Source organism: Mobula birostris, chromosome 8 (assembly GCF_030028105.1).
Source record: "Mobula birostris isolate sMobBir1 chromosome 8, sMobBir1.hap1, whole genome shotgun sequence".
Taxonomy (NCBI): domain Eukaryota; kingdom Metazoa; phylum Chordata; class Chondrichthyes; order Myliobatiformes; family Myliobatidae; genus Mobula; species Mobula birostris.
The window spans coordinates 46,021,240-46,030,034 of record NC_092377.1 but is presented as its reverse complement, the minus strand read 5'-3'; positions in this window follow the sequence as shown (position 1 = coordinate 46,030,034).

Genomic DNA, 8,795 nt, shown 5'->3' with positions numbered 1-8,795 from the left:
ATCAGTGAGTATTATATTGGTAAATGCCTCTTTATAAGACCATCACTATTTCCTTCCCTCACTTGATTCAGAGTAAACTGATAGAGCAACATATGGTTGGATTATATTTACCCAGCATTTTGAGGACAGAATATGGGCAATTAAAACATGGGAGATTTTCCTGTTGTACTGGTACAGGTTGGCTGGATGCATGGCTGGTTTTAGAGTATATCTTCAGCCTACATTTGGGGTCTTGTTGGTCCCCTAGCTTCAGTGACATCTATGTACTCAGCTATTTCTTGAGATTACAGAATAAACTGACCTCTGATGTTTGGGGCTTATGAAGTAGATTTAAGATAATTGTATACACTTCCGCCGTATCTATGTACTCAAGCACTCAGCTCTGCCATCAATGCATTTTCACTGAGCCTCCATCTACTACCAGCTCTTCTTTTGTCTATCAACATGCCCTACTGGCACTGAGTTTCAGCACACCTTACACAAATTTCTGTTTCTCCAACTCCCCACTAATCCCTCCTGAAGTTACCAATTTATGTCTTAATCCATCTACTAAAGAAAATTGGTCTTTCATACATCATACATATATACCTGTGGTTGTCGGAGACCTTTGCTCTGATTCATTGGTTGTGTGATCTCCAAGGAAGTTGAGCAGGTTGGTTAAGCTTCAATGTTCCCGTGAATAAGTAAAAAAAAAATGAAAGAAGGTATGGATTGAACAAATCTTCCCATATAAACTATTCAAAAGTCCCCTCTTCCATTTACTGTGATAAATATATATGTTATATATCTTCACTAATTGGATAATAGAAGTATTCTTTATTACTACTAAAGAGGTGGTGAAAATGTCTCTAAAATGAGTCCAACTGTTCCTGCAGTTATTCTCTGGTGTTTTGAAATGCTGAAATGAGCATTGTCTGTTGTACAGCTTGGTTAAGCCTCATTTTTCTGCTCAGGTAATGGTCTTCTCAAGTCACCTGTGTAAATCTCTAGAGAACAACTGCTTGCAGCAGCAGCAAATGTAATGTACAAATAGAGTGGAGGAATAACTTCAGGGGCTGGCTAAAACTGCACAATAGTACTCCTGTGATACCTTTGTGAGTGTCTTTCTGCAACACCAGCTGACCTTGTACACAAAGGTCCACATCTCTTTTCAGACTTGATTGAGCTGGGGTTTAAAGTGCAATACTTGTCACAGCTGAGTAGAAGCTTTAAACAATAGATACAGCAGCTGAAAATTCCTTATTTGAACACTGAAACTCATTCAGTGATCAATGCAAATCAATGTCAAAATCAGTAAAATAATTTGAAATATACATATCTTGTATCACAATCTGAATAACATTGTTGCTTATTTTTGAAGAAAATAATACTTAATTTTTCATACAGTTTTAAATGCTAGATGAATGTAGTATAATCTTTGTGTGAGTTCATGCTGTCCATGTTTTTGTGAAATAAGGTCACACTTGAATGTGTTAAAACAAATTATTAAAGCAGATAAAACAAAAGTGATTCTGCCGAAACTGGAAATCCAGAGTAACAAGCACGTAATGCTAAAGGAACTCAGCAAGTTAGGCAGCATTTATGGAGAGGAATAGAGGGCCGATGTTTTGAGCTGAGACCCTTCACCAGGACCAGGCCAAGGACCTACATCAGGGCTGGCCCTCCATAGATGCTGCCTGACTGCAGAGTTCCTATTTACTATTTAAAATAAAAACAGAGAAAATAGGGAACTACAGAGCAGATATGAGAAAGTCTGCAAATGCTGGAAGTCCAAAGCAACACATACAAATGCTGGAGGAACCCAGCAGGTTAGGTAACATCTATGGAAATTAATAAACAGTCAATATTTCAGGCCCAAGACCTTGTTCAGAACTGGAAAGGAAGGAGGAAGATGCCAAAATACAAAGCTGGGAGGGGAGGAGGATAGCTAGAAGATGATAGGTGAAGCCAAGGGGATAAGAAAGTTAAAGGGCTGGAGAGGAAGTAATCTGATAGAAGAGATTGGACTATAGGAGAAAGGGAAAGAAAAGAGGACCCAGGGGAGGTGATAGGCAGGTGAGAAGAGGCAAGAGGCTAAAGTAAGGATTGGAAGAAAAGGGGAGGGGAGCCAATTTTTTTTCTTATTCAGATGGAATATAAGGTGTTGCTACTCCACCCTGATGGTGGCCTCATCTTGGCACAAGAGGAGGCCTTTGACCCATATATCGGAACAGGAATGGGAATCTGAATTTAACTGTTTAGCCACCAGGAAATTTCAGTCTTGGCAGATGGAGCAGAGGTGCTCAATAAACCAGTCCTCAATTGATAACAGGATTCACCAATGTAAAGAAGGCTAAATCAGGACCACTGGACACAACAGACAATTCCAGCAGATTTGCAATGAGGTGTTGCTTCACCTAGAAGAACACTTTAAGGCCCTGAATGCAGGGGAGGGATGAGGTGAATCACTTTGGTATAATACTTTGGCCACTTGAAGGAATGAGTTCTGGGAGGGAGATTAGTGGGGAGGGATGAATGGACAAGGGAATCACAAGGGGAGCAATCCCTACGGAAAGTAGAAAGAGGGGAAATGCTAATAGGTATCATAAAGGATGAGACAAGAGGAAATTTGGAAAATAGCAGCTTGTGTTTCCAGATGCTAAATCATACTTAACAAACTACTGGAGTTGTTAAGGATTTAACTAGTCAAGTGGATGTCGTATATTTAGATTTTAAGAAAGCCTTCAATAAAGCCCCACATTAATGGATAAGATATAAAATTAAGACACATGGTATAGGGAATAATGTGTTAGTTGACAGAGAGGAAATATAAAATAGGAATGAATGGTTCTTTCTCAAAGTAGCAGATGCTAACTGGTGAAATACCGCAGAGATCATTGCTTGGGCCTCAGCCATTCAAAATAAATACACAGATGCTACTTTATTAGGTACACCTGTACACTAGCTCACTGATACAGATATCTAATCAGCAAATCATGTGGCAGCAACTCAATGCATAAATCCATCCAGACTTGATCAAGACATTCAGCTGTTCTTCCAAATATCAGAATGGGGAAGAAATGTGATCTAAGTGACTTTGACTGCAGACTGATTGTTGGTACCAGACAGGATGGTTTGAATATTTCAGAAACTGCTGATCTCCTGGGATTTTTATGCACAACGATCTCTAGGGGTTACAGAAAATGGTGCAAAAACAAAAAAAAAAATCCAGTGAGTGGCAGTTCTGTGGGTGCAAACACCTTGTTAATGAGAGAGGTCAGAGGAGAATGCCCAGACTGATTCAAGCTGACAGGAAGGCCATAGTAGCTCAAAAAAAAATTACAACAGTTTGTATCTTCAAAAGCACAACTCATCAAACCTTGAAGTAGATGGACCACAGCAGCAGAAGACAACAAAAATACACAGCAGCTACTTTACAAAGTACATAATACAGTGGCCACTATGTGCATTAATCATCAGTTGGATAAGGGAATGAAGTATAATACTTTAAAGTTGGCCAACAGCACTAAGCAGTTGAGATTGCAAACTGTGAACACAATTCTAAGCTACTCGATTTGCGTGAATGAGTAAAATATGGTAGTCTAAAACGGCTGCAGTCGTTATACATCTTTACAGAAAAAATTGCAAAGTGGCATTTAATTAAATAGTGTTATACTGGCAAGTGTTGATGGGGAAAAAAGAACTTGGATATTGTTGTGCAGCAGCCCCTAAAAGCAAACAGTAATTAAGGCACCTAGAGTGTTGATATTCACAGAAAGAGTGTTGACTACAAGAGCAAAGATAACTTCTTACAATTATACAGAGCCTGAGTGAGACCCCAAAAGGAATAGTGTCTGCAGGTTTTAACAAGTTATCTGAGAAAGGAATGCAACAAACTTCACTTGATTGATTTCTAGGAATAGAAAGACAGTCATATGAGGAGAGATTAGATCAACTAAGTTATTAGAGAACAAAAAAGAGAGGTGATTTAATACCTGCTTGCATTTACTCTATCTACACCCCTCATAATTTTGTAACCTCCATCAAATCTTCTCTCAATCTTCCACATTCTAAAGAATACAGTCCTAAGCTACTCAATCTTTCCTTATAACTCAGGTCCTCCAGACTCGGCACATCCTTGCAAATTTTTTCTGCACTCTTTCAACTATATTTACGTCTTTCCTGTAGGTAGGTGACCAAGACTGCACACAGTACTCCAAAGTAGGCCTCACCATTGTTTTATACAACTTCAACATAACATCCCATCTCCTGAACTCAGTACATTGATCAATGAAGGCCAACCTGCCAAGTGCTTTCTTTACGACCCTATCTACCTGTGATGCCACTTGCAATGAATTATGTACCTGTATTCCCAGATCCATTTGTTGTATCACAGTCCCCAGTGCCCTACCATTCACTGTGTAAGACTTACCTTGGTTGATCCAACTGAAGTGCCAATCCTTGCATTTGTCTACATTAAATTCCATCTGCCATTTTTCCAGCTAATGCAGATCCTTCTGCAAACCATGATAGCCTTCCTTGCTGCCCACTCCACTCCCAGCCTTGGTGTCATCTGCAAATTTGCTGATCCAGTTCACCACATTATCATCACTGATAAAGATAACAAACAACAAAGGTCCCAGCACCAATCCCTGTGGCACACCACTAGTCACAGGCCTCCAGTCAGGGAGGCAACTCTCTACTACCACTCTCTGATTTCTCCCACAAATCCAATGTCTAATCCAATTTACTACCTCATCAAGTGACTGAACCTTCTTGACCAGCCTCCCATACAGGACCTTGTCAAATTCCCTGCTAAAGTCTATCTAGACAATATCCATTGCCTTGCTTTCATCGACTTTCCTGGTAACTGCCTCAAAAAACTCTATAAAATTGGTTAGACATGACCTACCATGCATGAAGTCATGTTGAGTGTCCTTAATCTGTACATGCCTATCCAAATACTTATATATCTGGTCCCTTAATATACCTTGCAATAACTTTCCCACAACTGATGTCAAACTCACCGGCCCATAATTTCCTCATTTCTGTTGAGATTCTTTTGTAAACAGCAGAACGACATTGGCTATCCTCCAATCCTCTGGTACCTCTCCTGTTGCTAAGGATATTTTAAATATTTCTGCAAGGGCCCCAGCAATTTCTGCACTTGCCTGCTGTAGGTTCCAAGGGAATACCTTGTCAGACTTGGGGATTTTCCCTCCCTGATTTGCCTCAGGGTAGCAAGCACCTCCTCCTCAGTAATCTGCATAGGGTCCATGAAGTTGATGCCGCTTTGCTTCTCTTCTAAAGACTCTGTATCCATCTCCCGAGTAAATACAGATGCAAAGACTCCTCTGCTTCCTGCCATCAAGCTAATTATGTTTCCAATTAACTATCTCTCTCTTAATTCCATGTGATCTAACTTTCCATCACAGCTTATTGTGCAGAACTGTTTCAAAGGCATTACTGATGTCCTTATAAGCTACGTCTACTACTCTGCCCTCATTGATCTCCTTCAAAATTCAAAGTAAATAAAGTACATATATGTCACCATATCATAAACACAAAAGATTCTGCAGATGCTGGAAATCCAGATCAACACATACAAAATGCTGAAGGAACTCAGCAGGTCAGGCAGCCTTTATGGAAATGAATAAATAGTTGATGTTTCAGGCCAACACCCTTCATCACGACATACAATGCCTATGAAAAGTATTCACCACCCTTTGGAAGTTTTCGTGTTTTATTGTTTACTAACATTGAATCGCAGTGGACAAGAGGAATTCTGCAGATGCTGGAAATTCAAGCAACACACATCAAAGTTGCTGGTGAACGCAGCAGGCCAGACAGCATCTCTAGGAAGAGGTACAGTCGACGTTTCAGGCCAAGACCCTTCATCAGGACTAACTGAAGGAAGAGTTAGTAAGAGATTTGAAAGTGGGAGGGGGAGGGGGAGATCCAAAATGATAGGAGAAGACAGGAGGGGGAGGGATGGAGCCAAGAGCTGGACAGGTGATTGGTAAAGGGGACATGAGAGGATCATGGGACAGGAGGCCCAGGGAGAAGGAAAAAGTGGGGGGGGGAACACAGAGGATGGGCAAGGGGTATAGTCAGAGGGACAGAGGGCGAAAAAGGAGAGAGAGAGAAAAAATGTGTGTATAAAAATAAATAATGGATGGGGTAAGAGGGGTAGGTGGGGCATTAGCTGAAGTTAGAGAAGTCAATGTTCAAGCCATCAGGTTGGAGGCTACCCAGACAGAATATAAGGTGTTGTTCCTCCAACCTGAGTGTGGCTTCACCTTTACAGTAGAGGACGCTGTGGATAGACATGTCAGAATGTGATTGGGATGTGGAATTAACATGTGTGGCCACTGGGGGATCCTGCTTTCTCTGGCGGACAGAGCGTAGGTGTTCAGCAAAATGGTCTCCCAGTCTGTGTCGGCTTTCCGCAGGGATCGCTCCCTACATGACTCCCTTGTCCATTCGTCCCCCCCATTCCTCCCCACTGATCTCCCTCCTGACATTTATCCTTGTAAGCGGAACAAGTGCTACACATGCCCTTACACTTCCTCCCTTACCACCATTCAGGGCCCCAGACAGTCCTTCCAGGTGAGGCGACACTTCACCTATGAGTCGGCTGGGGTGATATATATAAAAGTAAGGATGTAATGTTGAGACTTTATGAAGTAATGCTGAGGCCTTATTTGGAGTATTGTCAGCAGTTTTGGGCCCTAATCTTCAAAAGGATGTGTTGAAACTGGAAAGGCCTCAAATGAGGTTCATGAAAATGATTCCAGGATTGAATGGCTTGTCATATGAAGAGTGTTCGATGGCTCTGGGCCTGTATTCACTAGAATTCAAAAGAATGAGGGGTGACCTAATTGAAACCTATTGGATAGTGAAAGGCCTTGATAGAGTGGATGTGGAGAGGATGTTTCCTGTGGTGGGAGAGTTTAAGACCAGAGGACACAGCCTCAGAATAGAAGGAAGTCCTTTTAGAACGGAGATGAGGAGGAACTTCTTGAGCCAGAGAGTGGGGAATCTGTGGAATTCTGTGCCACAGGCAGTTGGGGAGGCCAAGTCTTTATGTATATTTAAGGCACAGGTTGATAGATTCTTGATTGGTCAGGGCATGAAAGAATATGGGGAGAAGGCAGGAGACCGGGACTGAGAGGAAAATGATGAAATAGCAGAGCAGACTCGATGAGCCAAATGGCCTACTTAGAACACCTCTGTCCTGTACTCTGGGCAGTTGGTATTTAAACATGCTCCACATGTCAGACGTAGACTTGCCCCAAAACAACTAATCCAATTAACTCCCTTAGCTCCTGCTTAATGCTCTCATAACTTTCACTGCTCCAGTTTAATACTCCCCTACAAGGTCTATGTTTGTCTTTATCTATAGCTATATTAAAATTTAAGGATTTGTGGTCACTGGTCCCAAAATTTCACCCACTGTAAGTTCAGTCACCAGGTCAGGCTCATTACCCATCACCAGGTCCAGTACCACCACTCCTACTGTTGAACTATCTATTGGTTGAAGAAACTGTATTAGATTCAGCTAACAAATTCTAACCTATCTAAACCTCTTGAATTCAGAAAGTCCCAGTTCATATGAGGGAAGTTGAAGTCGTCAATGACAACAACCCTATTATTTTAACACCTGTCCTTAATCTGCCTACGTATCTGTTCCTCAATGTCCCAGTGGCTACTGGGGGACAGTGGTCTGTAGTACAATCCCATCAGAGTGATTGCACCCTTCCTATTTTTGAGTTCTACCCATATAATGAAAAAGCTCTCCATTATGCCTCCCCTGAATGCGGCTGTGATATTGTCCCTGGCTGTGCAACTCTCCCACCTCTTTTACCCCCCTCTCTGTCTTTTCTAAAACATCAAAACCATGGTACATTCCTCAACCAAGTCTTTGTAATGGTGACAATAGCATTGTTCCATGTACTGATCCATGCTTTACATCCATCAACTTTACCCATAGTACTCCTAGCATTAAAATACACACACTTCAAACTGTTATATCTATCACTTTGCTCCTGGCTGTTCGTACTGGTCCTGACAACTACCTTCCTCTACTTTCTGATCTGGTGCTCTAGTTCCCATCTCTCTTCCAAACCTTCAAGTTACTCAATGACTGACCTCTACAGCCATCTGTGGCAATGAGTTTCACAGAAACACTACCCTCTACCTAAAGGAACTTCCTCCTCACCCCTGTTCCAAATGGATGTCCTTCTATTCTGAGGGTGTGCATTCTGGTCCTGGATTTCTCCCAGTATTGGAAACATCGTCAGCGCCTCCACTCTGCCTCAGCCTTTGAATACACTTGGTACTTCTTTCCATAATAAAAGTGCTGGGTATACTTTGATTTCAAGAGTATTGTTTTATAAAATGTCTAAGAAGAAGTAGAAGCAATCTGATTTGGTAACAAACTCGAAATATTGCAGATGGAGAATTAATTCACTGGAATATGTGATATGTTTGATAATACCATAACTTATAAGGAAACTATGAACAATTGAATGGAATATACAACAAACAGAAACTAAAATGTGCAAGATTTCTAATATACAATTCAAGATTGGTGGGTTTGCATGCAAGACCACAATACATTCAAAATAAACAGGGTGTAAACAGAAGGAGGAACATTGAAAAAGAAATTCTTTATGCAAATATTTGTTTGAACATGAATTGGTTTATCACAGGGTGCATTTCAAAGAAAGTAATTTGGATACTATAAAGCACGAATGGATAAACATTCAAATCAGTGAAAGTTGCAGAACGACAGAGAGAGGACAAAACTCTGA